At 42.6% G+C, this 15,756-nt stretch overlaps 2 protein-coding genes across 4 annotated transcripts in view; one reads left to right on the forward strand and one right to left on the reverse strand.

Annotated features, from left to right (window-relative positions):
• The window catches only part of MACROD1 (mono-ADP ribosylhydrolase 1), a 2,310,829-nt gene that overhangs the window by 797,782 nt on the left and 1,497,291 nt on the right, over positions 1-15,756 (forward strand). The gene's annotated exons all lie outside the window — the stretch shown is intronic.
• The window catches only part of FLRT1 (fibronectin leucine rich transmembrane protein 1), a 369,338-nt gene that overhangs the window by 221,087 nt on the left and 132,495 nt on the right, over positions 1-15,756 (reverse strand). The window lies entirely within an intron of this gene.

Raw genomic sequence — 15,756 nt, forward strand, 5'->3', positions numbered from 1 at the left:
TTAAACTTATCTGACAGCATAGCAAAGCCTCGCGTTGTTAAGACATAGATCATTTAATTTGTTCTCATTAATATCTAACACTTGTTTAGCACATCACAATGATGCTTGTGCATGCCTTCTACACTAAAATGCTTGCTCTGCCCAATTTAGCATGCTCACTCCGCCTAGTTTAGCCACTAGGGCAGGCACTTCTTGACACCCGGCCTCCTTACCCCTTTTGTCATGTGAAGGCCACTTCTCCGAAAATACGTTTGCGAAAGAAGGCTTCATTATGCAGGTGTCTGTGAGCAGAGCTGTTGGTTCTGCAGACCTGGCAGGGCAGACGGGGCGACACATCCTCCTCCACCCACTTCCCTAGTGCTAATAACACTTCAGGATGAAGGAAATGGCCTCCTGCCACCTTATAGATCTGTTGCTGTGACAACCGACATCCCTCAGCTCGTGGTTCTTGGATTTCGATGATGCCCATCACTGCATGTCCTGCTGCAGTGTAGTGAGAGCCTGGCGCTGCCACACCCTGGGGGCAAGCCACTGGGAAGCTCTGGTGTTAGGTACGTCAGAGGCAAGTGGGCCGACTGAGAAATGGGAAGATTAGCCACCAAGCCAACCAATCAACAGAGAGGTGCATCACTGTTTGCATCTTCTTCTATAGCAAATCAGTCAGTCATACGCCGTTTCTTCTCCCTTCCATCTGAGTAGTCAGGTACCACACTGTTTCTGTTCCGCTCTATCTGAGTAGTCAAGTAGCACGCTGCTTCTATTCCCCATTATAACAACAGTCAGTCATACACTGGTTCTGTTCCCTTCTGTCACAGCAGCGAGTCTCCGTTTCTGACGCCTTCTGTAACAGCAGTCAGTCACACACTGTTTCTAATCCCTTCCATCTCAGCAGTCAGGCATCACACTGCTTCTGCCCCCTTCTATTACAGCAGTCAGTCACACACTTTTCTATCCCCTTCTATCTCAGCAGTTAGGCTTCACGATTTCTCAGCAGTGAGGCGCCACACTTTTTCTCTCCCTTGATATCACAGCAGTCGGTCACACACTGTTTCTGTTTCCTTCTGACACAGCAGTTAGGCTCTACACACTTTCTGCCCCCTTCTATCTTAGCAGTCAGTGGCACACTGCTCCTGCCAGCTTCTGTCTCTGCACTGGTGGGTTGTTTCTCGTGCCTGTCCACCTCAGCTGTTATGTGTATTCTTCTCATTGCCTGGCATCTCGCCCGGCAGGGCTACTGCCTACTCACCTGCACGTTAGTCGCAACGGTGCGATGCACCTACCTATTTCTGTTGAAACAGTCAGAGTCTGGGCTGTTCTTACTTCTTTTGCCTCTTTATTAAAGACGGGCGAGCAACTGAAAGCTTGAGCCCAGCCGGAGCCTGTAGCTTGGCTGCGGCTTAGCTCAAGATCCTATTGGAACCTGAAGCCCGTAACAGGCTGAGTCTGCAAGTTGCTTCTTGCTGCCACCACACCTCTACCCAGACTGTGACATTGCACCAGAACCGTTGACTTTGGGACTGGGGGACCAGGTTTGAGTCTTGGGGTCAGCTTATCCTACGGAGATTCTAGGCAAATCACTTAATGAAAGTGAACTGGTGTGGTGTATGACCAGTGCAGACGTAAAGCAGTCCTATACTAATTGTTCGAGTTTGTTCTATATAAAAAATACACAAAGAAGTATAAACAAAGCATTTTCACAAAAAGAAAATACAAACAGATACCTGTTAAGAAGCTGATTTGTTCAATGCGAAACCAGAAAACCTGGATAAATCTCTGCTTACTGCTCAAATTGTGTTATCTTTGGCAAATATTTCAGCAAAACTCATTTTCTTCATTACAACTTAATAAAACAGTTTCAAAGATGTGAGTTCATATTACTAGTTATTCAAAATCCATTGTTTGACTTATTAGACCGTAATGTTGCTTTATAACAATTTAGGCCATGTACAGGATTTACATGACAACCATTTTGCCTCTTAGTTCACTAATGGTTCATACTTACAATCTATCACTTTTAATAAGTATGTCTCAGTGCAGTGCCATAATGTGATATACTAAGGTCAAAGCTTCCACCTGTCAAACACGTTTTTGAAATTCGAAGAGGCGTTTGTCATAATTTATGTGATGTTTGTTATATGATTTACATAGCAAACATTTCCAGGGCTAGACTCGTGAACAGGCTCTAAGGGTCGAGCCAGATCCCTAGCGCAACGCTGGCTCGACTCTTGCTGTTATTTTGTAAGCATATCCGCCTCTACTCAGTATTGAAGGAGTGCTCTGTTCCCCCTTCTACAACACAGACAAGTACCGTGCAGCTTCCTCCCGTGTGTGCATCAGCAGCCAGGAGGGGCCCATTTCTCCTCCTTCCTCTACCTCCGTAGTCATTATTGCAATTGTTTCTATCCCCTTTTATCCCTGCAGCCAAAGCAGTATGTAATAAGGACACCTCTTTCTTTTCTTCCTCGTACACATTGCTTCTTCTTCCCACAGAGAATGTGACATGAGTTGCGCCGGATCTGCATGCATGAATATTGGATCTATTTAACAGCCAGACATTCTTACCCTTCAATTGCCCACTGGACTGCACGAAGATGAGGGATAAGACTTGAAGGCATTATGTATTAGTGAGTGGGGAGGGCGATTGGGAGTTACCTTTTATTGGCTAATAGAATCTATCTATTTTTTTTTTCTCCCAACCCGTTATCTTAATCTGCAAATCCGTGTACAAATCTAGAAACAAAACAGGACGTAAAAAGTTAAGAAACCTATAAAGGTCCATGATAGTAAGTTGTCAACCTCTGGCTATGCCCAGATACAAAACTTAACATAACATTGATAATCTCTTTTATCAGACCGATTCTAAACGCTAGATACTGATGTATTTTGCTGAATACAAGAATTGTCACATGACCTGTCATTTGCCATAGATTCTATTGATAGTTACAAAAGCAGGTTTATTTTACATGGATTATAACTTAAAGAAGAATACTCTATATGAATTGTTGGGTTCTAACACTTCGCAGAAGTTTCCTGCTCACCTTCATCCTTTTTGCAATTTTCATTTGTTGGACAAGCTACAGCCCCATCCCAAATGTTACTTCCCTTTGGGGGTCTTAATTGATTTATTTATTTATTTTCTTTACATTTACTTCCAAGCGCTTTGAGGAGAAATTAAGTTAGATGTTTATTTACTGCGGCGCCATAAATATTTACGTCTAAACAAATAAAAATTAGATTTGGGAAAACAGTATTTTTTTTAGTAATAGTGCTTTTAACACGTGTTCTTGCAGGAATTCCTAGCTAAGATCAGACGAACAAACAGTAAAAGAATATATGACAAACCGTCAGTAAAATATATACTGACACATATGCATTCCACATTCACTCATAAGGATAAGAGATACACTACACTGGCCACTGGGTGACAAAGTCAGTCAGTCCAGGAGGCTTCCCTGTAAAGACTCACTACACAGTGGGAGCTCAGCTGAGCTGCCTCATTCTAAATCTGTACTTTAGTCAGTGGCAACGGTGTCACTAGCCTATGTTAACAGCTACTGTGGCGGCCACACTTCTTTGCTCATATCTTTCCTAATTTCTTTCTGTTACTTCTGCACATTTTCTCCTGACGCAAAGGAAGGGAGATATCAAAAATCTGTGGTGAATAACCACAATTCAAAAATCTGCACAACTTCCCTAAAGTATGCTAACTGTAGGAAATTTCCAGAAAGTGCAAAGTCTGTAGTACACAAAAATTTCTTTTTTTTCAACAAAAATCTATGTACCGCGGATGTAACTGTTCATAGTAACATCCTACAAGCACAGAGCCTGCATAATCTCTGTATGGAGCAGTAAAACGCCAATCCATTCTGACGAGAAACCGAGCCTTTGCTTAAGTTCCTCAAACATACCAATCACATGTACCTTGTTGATATATACTAATAGTACCCACTTGTTGGTGATTTTATCATACATCTGATGGCCTTGGAAGGCCAACTAGTAAGGAAAGCAATTCATAGCCACTTGCATCCATTTGTCAGCTTTCAAAGATAGGGGCCTGCAGCAGCCCCTCGTTTTGCTCAGTCTAGTTGCTGCTATTTATACTGCTGGAATGGAGTACTGAATTTACTATGCCCACTCACCCCCATATTTTCCAAGACCGATAGTACAACTAGACAGGGAAACAGTGATTTCATGAATCCCCATCAGCCTCTTGCATTCATCAGCTCAATTATTTTCATGTTTAGCCACTCACTTTATGTTTTATTGCCTGTAAGGTTTAATAAGTTGGTGTCTTTTGTTTGACATGTTCTTGTTTCCGTTTATCTTCTTCTTAAATTCGGTATTACATCCTCAATTTCTCAATAAAAACGGATTAAAACAAAACTTAAAATCCTAATGAGACTTTTATGCAGTCCTGAAGTCAAACCTTAGAAATGTTTCTCTGTAAGAGAGTGTGTCCGGATTTGTTTTGGGCAGAGTGAGCCTTGTGTTAGAGAACAAACGCAGGAACTTCGATAAGTAAAGAGAGGGAGGTGTGGCATAAGGGTACTGAAGTGATGTAGACACCCAAAGAACCCTCCGAATCCCCAGTGCACCCCTGAGGTTCTTACAAAATGTATCATGGCCTTAACAGAATCAGGATACCTGCTTCCAATGCTAAGCAATTAGTTCATTGATAAAGAACAGGAGGCCAGCTTCCCGCTCATTTTAGTGATGAGCGCATCAGATTTGTGCAATGTAAACTTCCCTGCAGAGAAGCTCAACTACAGAAACTCCACAGGCTTAGTGACCCTTGGTTGGCATAATTGTGCCAGCAGGTCTTTCTTCCGAAGTGTAACTTTAGAGGACATTGGTACACCACTTTGCAGAACAACTTCTGTAGCTTTGCCTTGGACAAGCCTTCTTCTTTCTTAGAACTGCATTCCTAGATAGGAAATAGATATTGGCCGACGTTTTGTAGTCCACTGTATGCTCAGTGCGCTGCAGTACTAGTGTGCACTACCATTCTGAAGAGTACTGTCTCACCTGCAATGGATCACTAAATACTTACTTTACTTCAAGAAAAAGCCAGCTCAGCCACCTCGAAAATTGCTACAGCGGTCCAAGAAACAAAATGAGTACTTTGAGCCCAGGGCCTCCATTGACTTTACCAGATTGCCGAAAATGCCTGCATCCCTAACTCTTCAACAAGCATAGGCGTTGTCCTGACCGGCTTATCCTGCCTAGCAAAAGGTGACACAGACAAGATCAGGGTTTCTTTAAAAGCTTGCTGATTTGAACATGTGAATATGTCCAAGATTCCTCAGATGCCTGACTAGGAAATGCCTTTTGTGGAGATCGAAAACTATGACAAGGCTGTGATTTCTGGGAGCAGGTGTTATATTTTATCAGAGTAGAAATGAAAATAACAAAGCATTTCCAGCCCTAAGAGCTACATGAACATATCCAGGAATCCCGGACAATAATGGAGCAGTGCTGGAGCAAATTATTCAGTGTGGTTTCCTAAATTACATAGCATGGGAAAGCCAAATTATATGGCTTATTTTGTGATTAAAGGCAAATTGTACAGCATATGCAGTTACATTACCGCTTGGCATTTATTATAATTTAACCCATATTAAGTATTGCTACAAAAGGGATTGCAATCATTTATCAAATAAAGAGGGTTATTAAGAAAACGATCTATATGTATTCAGAAGATCACACATCTTATGTAAAGTTGCCTTTATGTGAATCCCATAACTTTTTACTCTTTTTATTTTACACCTCGTTTTTGCCTTCCACTGAAGTCTGATGCTTGTATGTTTCCCTCGAGCCTCATGGGACAAAGTAATGTATCCCAGCCTGCTCAAGTCTTAGGCCCCCGTGATGGGAATCAGTGAAACCCTGAGTGAAGCCATGATTCAGTTGGTAATGAGTTTACAGATTCTGTGGGAACACTATGCTCTCAGGTTTTTTTCTTCCACTCATGACATTTTCCCCCCACATTTTTGACCAGGAAAACTCTGGAGAGTTCTGTGGAGATAATGGCCAGGACTCAAGGTAACACGTATGGAAATTGATGTGGAAATGCTGGTTCCTGTGGTTATTCTCCATTTCTCAGTGGGGAACTTATAATGGCATGTTAATACCACACTCAGGAGTTGCGGGATCCAAATGTGTTGAGATTTTGGGTTGTAATATTATGCATAAAGAACCCTGCGACTCATTTGACAAGGTGTTTTTGCAAGGGCATATAATTGCCAATTTGTATCTTAAAGGGTTTCTGAATTCGTGTTAGGGATCCCCAGCAGCAAACGGTGTTATTTATAAAGCAGCCCTGGGGGGAAATAGTTTGTATCTCTGTTAATTGTTCATTGCTTTGCTATGAGTCTTTTTCCTTCTAGCATGTAAATACAGGGATACTTACACACAATATGTCAATAAATGACTCCATTAGAACATATCTCTTCTGACAACCAGTACATACACACAGCTTCCATGCATTTGTGAGGTCCTTTGCAGAGGATCAGACTCTGGAGTCTGGAGGTTAGGACTCCAGGGGTTTCTGTATAGCGTAAAGGAACCCCTTGCCCACCATTCTTGCTTTGTTGTTCCCCAAAGGTGTTTCCACAACAAGCTGAGAGGTAGTGTACTAGGAAATGCCTCTCTCTTTTGTGCCTTCCCTGTCATATAGCTCCCAGCTGCACCACACCTTCCTCCTGACAAGACCGTAGATTGACCAGATTAGAGGAATACAACAAAATCAGGGACTGCCTGAAACCAGTGAAAGAGCTGGGCTTGTATAATGCACAGATTCTGATGGTAATGCAGTATAAATATGAGACATTGACCTTTAATCTTGGTACCAAGATTTGCCATCCACTGCAGCAGTGAAAAGCAAGACACTCCTTTATGCCGCAGTGTTGGGGGCCACTCCATGGTTGCCAACTCCCCTTGTCAGATTATGGGACCGGGACTGGCAGAACTCTGCAGAATGTCAGCAAGAACTGCATTTTAACCACCTTGAACAAATTAGGCCACTGACTATTGGAGAGGGGTATTCCTGCATGATGGAAAGGCTTTGAAGAAGGTCCTTTAAGGGGTATGCAGGAAGAGCAGAACAACAGGCTGGTGTAACCAGGGGGAGCATCTTCACTGCTAGATTGATTGGTGAAACTTTGTAACCCTAGTCCCGCTGCAGCATGACCCAGAGTGAAGTCATTCCCTCCCTGAAATTATGCTTACTGTTGGGAACTGTGAACTTGTTACCCCTGTTCAAGAAGTGGCAGAGAAACAGCTGGAAGTGACCCACTGAAATGAATCCACTCCTTTGGCCGCTTGGAGCTACACGAGAATCACCACTGTTCAATGGTGACATCAGCCACAGCAGCAGGACCTTTGATGACTAAGCCCTAAAGAAATCATCAGCGCTACGACTAAGGGTTGACTGCTCATTTGTTTTAGTCCTTTGTGATGAGCACAAGAGAGTGCACCCTCGACTGACCTGTGGTTGCACCGCCCTTCTGGCCTGAACTGAAAGTGCACACTTAGACACCGGCAGAGGCAGGCGGTCATATGAGCATGTCCAAGGCAGAGTTAGCGTAGCTGCTTCCGAGAACTGTTTGTGAGTGCACACCCTAGCTGAGTGGTATCCCTACTGGCCGTGTCCAACGAAAACACATTTCACCGAAATACAAGTCAGGTACATTGTGAAGGATAGAAACATGCAAGAGACCACTATTAATATTGGGACCATTACAACTAGATAATCAGTACAGTTCAATTCCAGAAGGAAAGCGGGGTTCACTTCAGGCACAAAGAGAATGACCAGAAACTAAGTCCTGTTCAGCCTCCTAGAGGACAACTTTCCTACTATGCATTGACCATATCAGCACAATACCCTTTACATGATGAGTTCGAGATATCATTAGATCTCAGTGAGTGCCCCGCCCCCTACAGCAGTTTCCTCTCGGAGAATGGCTGTGTGCGTCATTGAGTTCTTAATTTCTGTGTACAGTATTGAATTGCATGCTTGTCATTAAAGTACTATAAAGTACTATTTCCTTTTCATGCAAGAGTAATGACTGGACAATAATGTATTAATTGCTCTATATTGCTTTCCTGAGTTATGAGAGTCTAACCCCACACCACCTCCCTGGGTAAGCTTTGTACTACTTAACTCCGCTTTCCTGGGGGTTGAGTGCTAAAGAAGTGTACTTTACGCTCAGTTTTGGGTTGGACAATAACATAAAGCACCATGCCACCAGTGATGAGGTAGCTTTTTCAGTTTTAGTTGTGAAGATATGAGCCCAATAACTCGCTGTCGTATGATCACTGAAAAGTTTCTACAGTTTGTCACCTGGGTTAATAGACAAAACCTTAGATGGGACAGAGCTCTATGTTGTCCTAGACAAGATAACAGAATGCCAGCTCCAAACCAAACAGGTGGGGTCTGACCAAACAATGATACACTATTGAACTCTCTTTTGAGATAGACTTGAGGAGGAACAAAGAAGAGAGAGAAAGCAGACACCTAGGATATGTGACTTGAGCTCTCCCAGCAAATTCATGAGTAAATGAGTGATTGTAACTAAGATAGATAAATATTAGGATTAGCACCATGGTAGCTTGAATACTGCACCAATGTGGTGAGGCCTTTCTCGTATAAAAATATGATGTTGAGCCCACAATTTTTTATAGCAGGATTTGAGACCAAGAAGAGAATTACTGAGCACTGGACCAGCTGTCTTAGAGGCACTCTCCCCTCTTGCACAGGAGTAACGAATTAACTAGATTTGCCTACCAGAGTAAATCAGGCCCTAAACCCAACTTACACTGTGTGTACAGAGGGTTTTGGGGTATAATTGAAGCCAAGATGGCTAAATGCCAGATAACTTTGTGGTTGTCAGACCCCGCGGGTTAGCAGTATGAAGTCGTTCAGAGTGAGAATCTGCCTCCAGCAAACCCCCTGAATGGCTGTGTAGATTAGAAGTGTGACTCATTAGTGCAGTGGCAAGCTGTGTGTTGGTCATAACACCACCAGCCTGTAAAATTCTGGTTGAGCAGCAGGAACCAGAGTCTTCAAAGGCTAAACTCCTGGATTCCTATGAGAGTTGTACAAAGTTGAAGAGGTGCCTAACCTAACTATCTAAAAGTGTAGTGCTTTGGTTTGAAGGCTAGGGTTGAAGCATCAGCACTAAGGCAGGAAAGACATAAACCTCAGGTCTTTGCCAGACCCTTTTCCTACTCTGAATGTATTCCATTTCCACAAAGCTCCTTACTGTGAACTACGAGTCCGAGCTGAAGCCTTTGAATCCTGTTAAGTCTGCACCATGTTGCTTGTTCCATATTTGGCCTGAAGAGATAGAAGTACATTACACCTGTCATGAAAGTACTGCTTAAGAACTCTTTGCGTAGTACACAGGGCACTGCGTGGCTGTTTACGGGTTTTTGACTAGTCCTTTCACACATGTAGATGTGTCAAATGCCAGAGCTAGTCTTTCCAAGACAGGTTTTCCCTCTGGCCTTAAATATATACACTTTGAGGATAGAACTTTGCTTGTTCTAGGCAGTTGGGTAACGCAAAATGAGGGGTCCCATGAGCCTCCTGTATTTCACAAATATTCATTGGCCTTGGGCAGAATGGAGGCCCCTCTAATGAGCTTGGCTGCCCTCTGAAGGGTTGCCCCCTCCCCCCTGTACTGCAGGGACCTGGTTGCAGCCTAGTTCAAGGCCTCACCTTTTTTAAATCCAAGGCAAGGTCTGAAGGCCCTCCTAATCCACTCTTTGATGGCTTGTCATTGTATTGTTCGCAGATTGAAGTTATTGTTCAGAGTCTTTGGACAAATTGTCTCTGCATCCCGCGCTCTCACAGACTTGTAACACATACTGCAGCTTGTCGGAGCTCTTTCTCCCTCCTGATATACACTCTAACCTTCCCCCCTGTCTGACCTGTGCACTTCCAAGCAGTCTTAAGAACTATATTGAAGCAACTATGCAAGTAGGGACACATGATGGATAACTTTTTATATTAGACAAATAATGGCATCAAGGGTTTATAGAGACAGACCAAACCTCCAGCCAAAACACCAAGGTGCTTTGAAGGTCACCAGGAGCCACCAGTGCCTCTGTTGGTCGTTATGAATTTCTTTATTTACTACCTGTTTGATTTTATTGTGTTTTCATAGGAAGAAATCTGTCAGGCTTTTTTGTATTAAAATCGTATCTTAAGAGGAAGAATGAAGGATTTTAAGCACGGGCTTTTAGTTTTACATGTCTAATTGTATTTTGTGTTTAGCAGTTAGGAGTTTTTAAGTACTTATTTGTGAAAACGTTTGCTGACTAGACACATGGTATAACCTAGCACCTTTTATTTCTTGTTTTTGCTACTTTCTATTGGACATAATGCAAAATTTGTGCGAGCGGAATTGTTACTGAAATGTAAGATGTCATTCACTTGTAATAAAGGTTGGCTTTTGAACCTGCTGTGGTTTGTAGGATAACGAAACAAACAATATACAAATAAATACGTAAAACAATTTTCTATCAGACTAAGACACTACATCAGAAACTTGACATCAGATAATGAGATGACAACAGGAGGGCAACATCAGACAGGGGCATCATTGCAGGAGCCTGATATGAGATGGATACCACCTTATCATTCATTTGGCTCTGTTTGACTGATCAGTCAAACTCTGGCTCCTCTCTGCGTGGATCTTCCAATTTACTCTGCGTGAATCTTTGTATTTAATTAAAAAGAATAAAGGGACACAGAATCCGTGGCCTGGACTGTAGCGTGCGGGATTGCGAGCACAGGTCGGCAGTCTAGCAGCCCCATGCCATTTCATGGCTGAGCGACCGGGCCGCGTCCCCTGGCTCTGCAGCCACATGCAGAACTTGCACGGATTATTAACAGGCCAGTTATGGGAGCAAAATATTAATGAGGGAAATGCTGGAGCATGTACAGACCGAGCCCTGAGAACTGTAGCCCGAGCGCAACCCGCGTGGAAAGAGCAGACAAAACCGTCTCTGTTGCCAACCATGAACAGATGGCTGAACAGTTCTATCAACCTCCCCGCTGTCTAAAACCTGGTGTGGTGGTGGAGGATGGGGCTCTGAGAGGTACCCGAGAACCTGTGTGTGCCTTCTTTGAGTCTACTCATCTGAAGTACCTCTGCACTTAAGACAAGACTCGTCCTGGGATGCAGAACCCATTTAGATCCATTTGACTGAGATGTCAGGTTAAGGTGAGATCAATGCCTACAAGAAGCTCTGGAACAAGCTCCACATGTCAAAGTCCTTGAACGCATGGGCACATTCATGTCATGTGGATAACTCATGCTTTAGGAGAGGTACCCTTTGGACAAGCCTAAGCGCTGCTGGAATTCATCTTAAATATGGAAGGTGTCATTTACGTCCACTCTGAAATTAAATGTGATAGGTCGGAATTTGAGATTGCATTAAATTCTCTTATGTGTAGGCATGCCATGTACCAATCTACCCCTTAATGTATTTCCCGTTTCCTGTCACTTTCATGAAGTAACGAAGAACTTTAAGCACTTGGGTGAAGGAGGACAAGGGCCGAGCTTTCACATAAACACCATTACACACATAGACCACCAAGACCATAAAAAGTCAAAATGAGGGAGGTGCCTACCTACATTTTGATTCTCAGTGTCCTTCAGAAGATCGTTAAAGTGAGCTTGCTGTCTCTGGCCTCCCCAGGATCATAACCGGAACACCTGCCTTCCACCCTGGTGTGCTTTCAAAAATCCCTTACATTGTAAACAATTGGCTCCTGACTATTCTGAACAAACAAGTCACAGAATTCCTATGATGACATAAACCCGCCATTCATGTAAACGTATCTTTCATGGTTATGCATTCCCTTTCAGCCCACCTGGAAATATCGAAGTCACTTGCTGTCGGGTAGTTTTCCCCATCCTTGCAGCTTAAGGGTCATCCAATCAAGGTCAGGGTTGAACACTGCATTTTGAAGTAGGAGCATGGTTAGGGTTAGGGTTCCATTTGGCATTAGGAACAACACGTTACAATAAAAAGTAAGATTGGAGATAGGATTAGAAGCAGGTTTAAGTAATAAGAAATCGATGTATTATAATTAGTGTTAGAGATAGGGTTAGCAATGTTACTGCGGTTCCTGTCAAGGTGCTGAGATCACAATTATTCTGGTTATGGTATCTAAATTTGGTGGAGAGTAAACCGTGAGGGTAGTGGACATATGTTTCCTGCCATCCTGATGGACTGTACTTTGCCCACCAAACTCTATATCAGGCCCATAATCTCTGGAGCATTAAGTGAAATTCTGCACCATGACCCCAGCTTTCTGTGTGAGAAACTGCCTTCTGAAGTTGTGGAACTGGAGCATTCAGATTAATCCAGGAGTTTATGGAGATTCTAGATCCCTCCAATGTCAAATGCACGTGGGCACAGATGATGTCATGCAAAAGGCATTCACCTTGTTAGCAGTGACTCACTTGAGGTGCTGCTGTAGGCCTCCTTCATTTGGCAACATCTTAACAGCCACATGTAGAGTGACCATCTCACTCCAGATTGCTGTAGAAACTGTCTTCACTCATGAACCCTTCACCTACAATCGTTGATTTCAGATGTGTTAATCTAATTAGCATACCAGAAGCAAATCAAGAATATCCAGAATGCATTAGGCTATCACGCAGTGTCCAGGACTGGAGACAGTATCAGTAAAGACTAGGAGGGAGGTGGCAACCCCTTCCACTTGACTCATTTACAATGCATTTAACTGCAATTATCTGATACAGGCAAACAAAAAAGGTAAGATACTTCATTTTTAACCATGAATTAAATGCTTTTTGTGAAGCTTTTTGAAAAGATAACCCCCAGTTAGACCACCAGCACTGACATGGAAAATAAATGTGTTTATCAAAAGAGCTGGGACATTCTTCAGAATAACAATTAATAAAAGAGAAAGCTTGGTAGAAACCACAGAGGCCAGAAAGTTCTTATCCTCATTCCTTCTCATTGGAGGAGCTGGTACTAAACCAAATGCAAAGTAACACATCCCATATTAACTCTGAACATCTCAATGGAATCCAAGCTCAACCAAAAACGTTTCCCTACCTGTTTTATTTCAAACAACCATCAACCTCAGCAGGTAATATCGTATATTTTTTAATGTAACAAGGAGTACTAGACTATCATATTGAACACATGCTTTTCACTTTCCTTCACAGCTATTTGTAACATGTGACACTGATTAAAAGAGGCCAATCAGTGTTAAATATTGATGTAGACTGTTGACGGGCACCATAAAATATGCACATTAAAAAGCGAACTGATAGTTGCCTAGGAGAATCACAACTCCTTCAACAAGGGAAAAGATGTTGGTGTCTGTTTCTTTATAAACACACCCTCGTCAGAAATGTGCAAGTCAGTGACATGGAGGCATTTGAATGTGTTCTACCATCACTTTTCCCTAGTTGTGAAATCAAAGGTAGATTCAAAAGAGGAACAGCTGAAGAATTCATTTAGATTAATATGCCTCTCCTCTTCTGCTTCCCAATCATTTACTGTTTTCTGCAGCGTTCAGTAATCACAAGATGAACCTACAAATGATTAATTGTAGAAATAAATGAAGGAAATTCCCTTCAGTTCTCCAGTATTAGTAACTTTCATAGGTTCACGTATGATCCTCCACTCTTAGTGAGAGACTTTATATTTATGTGTTAAACAGAATCTGACTATAGAGGGTGGGCACTCTGAGTGAAAATATGCTCCACTAAATCCATAAAGTGATGTGGGGCTTCCAAGATTAGTGTCATTTTTCTAAGCGTTATCAGAGGATTCCCATTTAAATGTGTGGATTATTCAATACGCATATTGATCTAAAAAAGATTCCCAATTAATATTCAATAGGCATAATAATTAAAAAAAAGACACCATGCAGGGGAACTATTTTTATAGATTAGTGCATCCATGATCTAAGACTATGAGCGACTGCCTTTCCTTTCTGAGAGCCATTGTAACAGCTGCTGCAGTAGTATCTGCAGCTGGCTGCTCTCCATGGTGCTGCCATAACAGTAGCTGGGCCTCTGCCATTTTCAGGTTTTGCCTGCGCAGGGCGTGCGCTGTGCTTGCAAAGTCTTATGTCCCTAAAAAAAATGTTTTGAAGGGACTTAGAATCCGCCCCTACTTTGCCCCTTACTTACCTGAACTTTCTGTTTGTTCGCTCAAACGTTGCTCCAAAGTCGCTTGAATTTAGTTGCATTTTATTGGCTAGCAGGTCCTTTCCTGCTCTTCTGTTCTGCTTTTGCCATCATGTGGAGTGTGGCCGAAGTATTCCTTCCTGATTTTGGTTACATGTTAGTGTTTGTACGCGAAAAGATGAACTGAACGCCAGTCAATTCACGTTGACGTGTGTAAATATGTCAGCCATCTTCCAATTGAGTATTGAGTGCAGATGTAAAGCAAGCAGCGAGTGGGCTCATTATGTTGTGTTTTTCATTACTTAATAATTACATTTCTGATGAATAACAGCTGTAAATATTAAAATTATTTGTGTGCTTGTTTCTTAAATTACCACTCGCTCATTTTTAAATAAAAGTCATTTGTATTGTTGGGCAACGTTTTATTTTGAATTGTTATTCTCTCGGTGACTTATTAACGGGCACTCACAAGTGCCATTATCTTGCTGCAGTAGGGTCATGATTTGAATGGTGTAGCAGGTGCAGTGGCATCGGAGGCCACAGGGTGCCAGAACCCCTCTAAAGAGAGTTTATTGCTACATTTTACTATTAAAAAGGTAGCCACAAGTGCAGTTATCTTGCAGGCACTAGGGTCATGGTTTTATAGTGCAGCAGGTGTAGTGGCACCAGTGCCACAAAGTGTCAGAACCCTCTAAACACAGATTATTGCTAAACTTTAGCACTAAGCAGGCCGTCACAAGTGCCGTTACCTTGCAGGCACTAGGGTCATTATTTTATTGGTGCAACAGGTGCAGTGACACCAGGGCCAAAAGCTCCTGGAACCCCTCTAAGCACCAAATATTGCTATATTTTACTACTAAACAGGCAGTCATAAGTGCAGTTACCTTGCAGGCAATAGAGTCATGATTTGAATGGTGCAGCAGGTACAGTGGCAATGGAGACAAAAATTGTCGTAACTTCTCCAAGCACCAAATATTGCAATATTTTAGTACTAAACAGACAGTCATAAGTGCAGTTATCTGGCAGGCACTAGGGTCATGATTTTAGTGGTGCGGCTGGTGCAGTGACACCAGGGCCAAAAGCTCTAGGGCCCCTTATGAGCACCATATATTGCTATATTTTACTACTAAACAGGCAGTCACAAGTGCTGTTATCTTACAGGCACTTGGGTCATGATTTGAATGGTGCAGCAGGTCCAGTGACACAGGGCCAAAAGGTGTCATAACTCCTCTAAGCACCAAATATTGCAATATTTTACTACTAAACAGGCAGTCACAACTACAGTTATCTTGCAGGCACTAGGGTCATGATTTGAATGGTGCAGCAGGTGCAGTGGCACCAGATCCAAAAGTTGTTAGAACTCCTCTAAACACCATATATAGTGCTATATTTTACTACCGAAGAGGCAGTCACAAGTGCAGTTACCTAGCAGGCACTAGGGTCATGATATGAAGAGTGCAGCAGGTGCAGTGGCACTGTGCCCAAAAGCTTTAGGAATCATACTAAACAGAAATTATTACTAAATGTAACTTCTAAACAGGCAGTCACAAGTGCAGTTATCTAGCAGGCA

Source organism: Pleurodeles waltl, chromosome 9, assembly GCF_031143425.1.
Source record: "Pleurodeles waltl isolate 20211129_DDA chromosome 9, aPleWal1.hap1.20221129, whole genome shotgun sequence".
Taxonomy (NCBI): Eukaryota; Metazoa; Chordata; class Amphibia; order Caudata; family Salamandridae; genus Pleurodeles; species Pleurodeles waltl.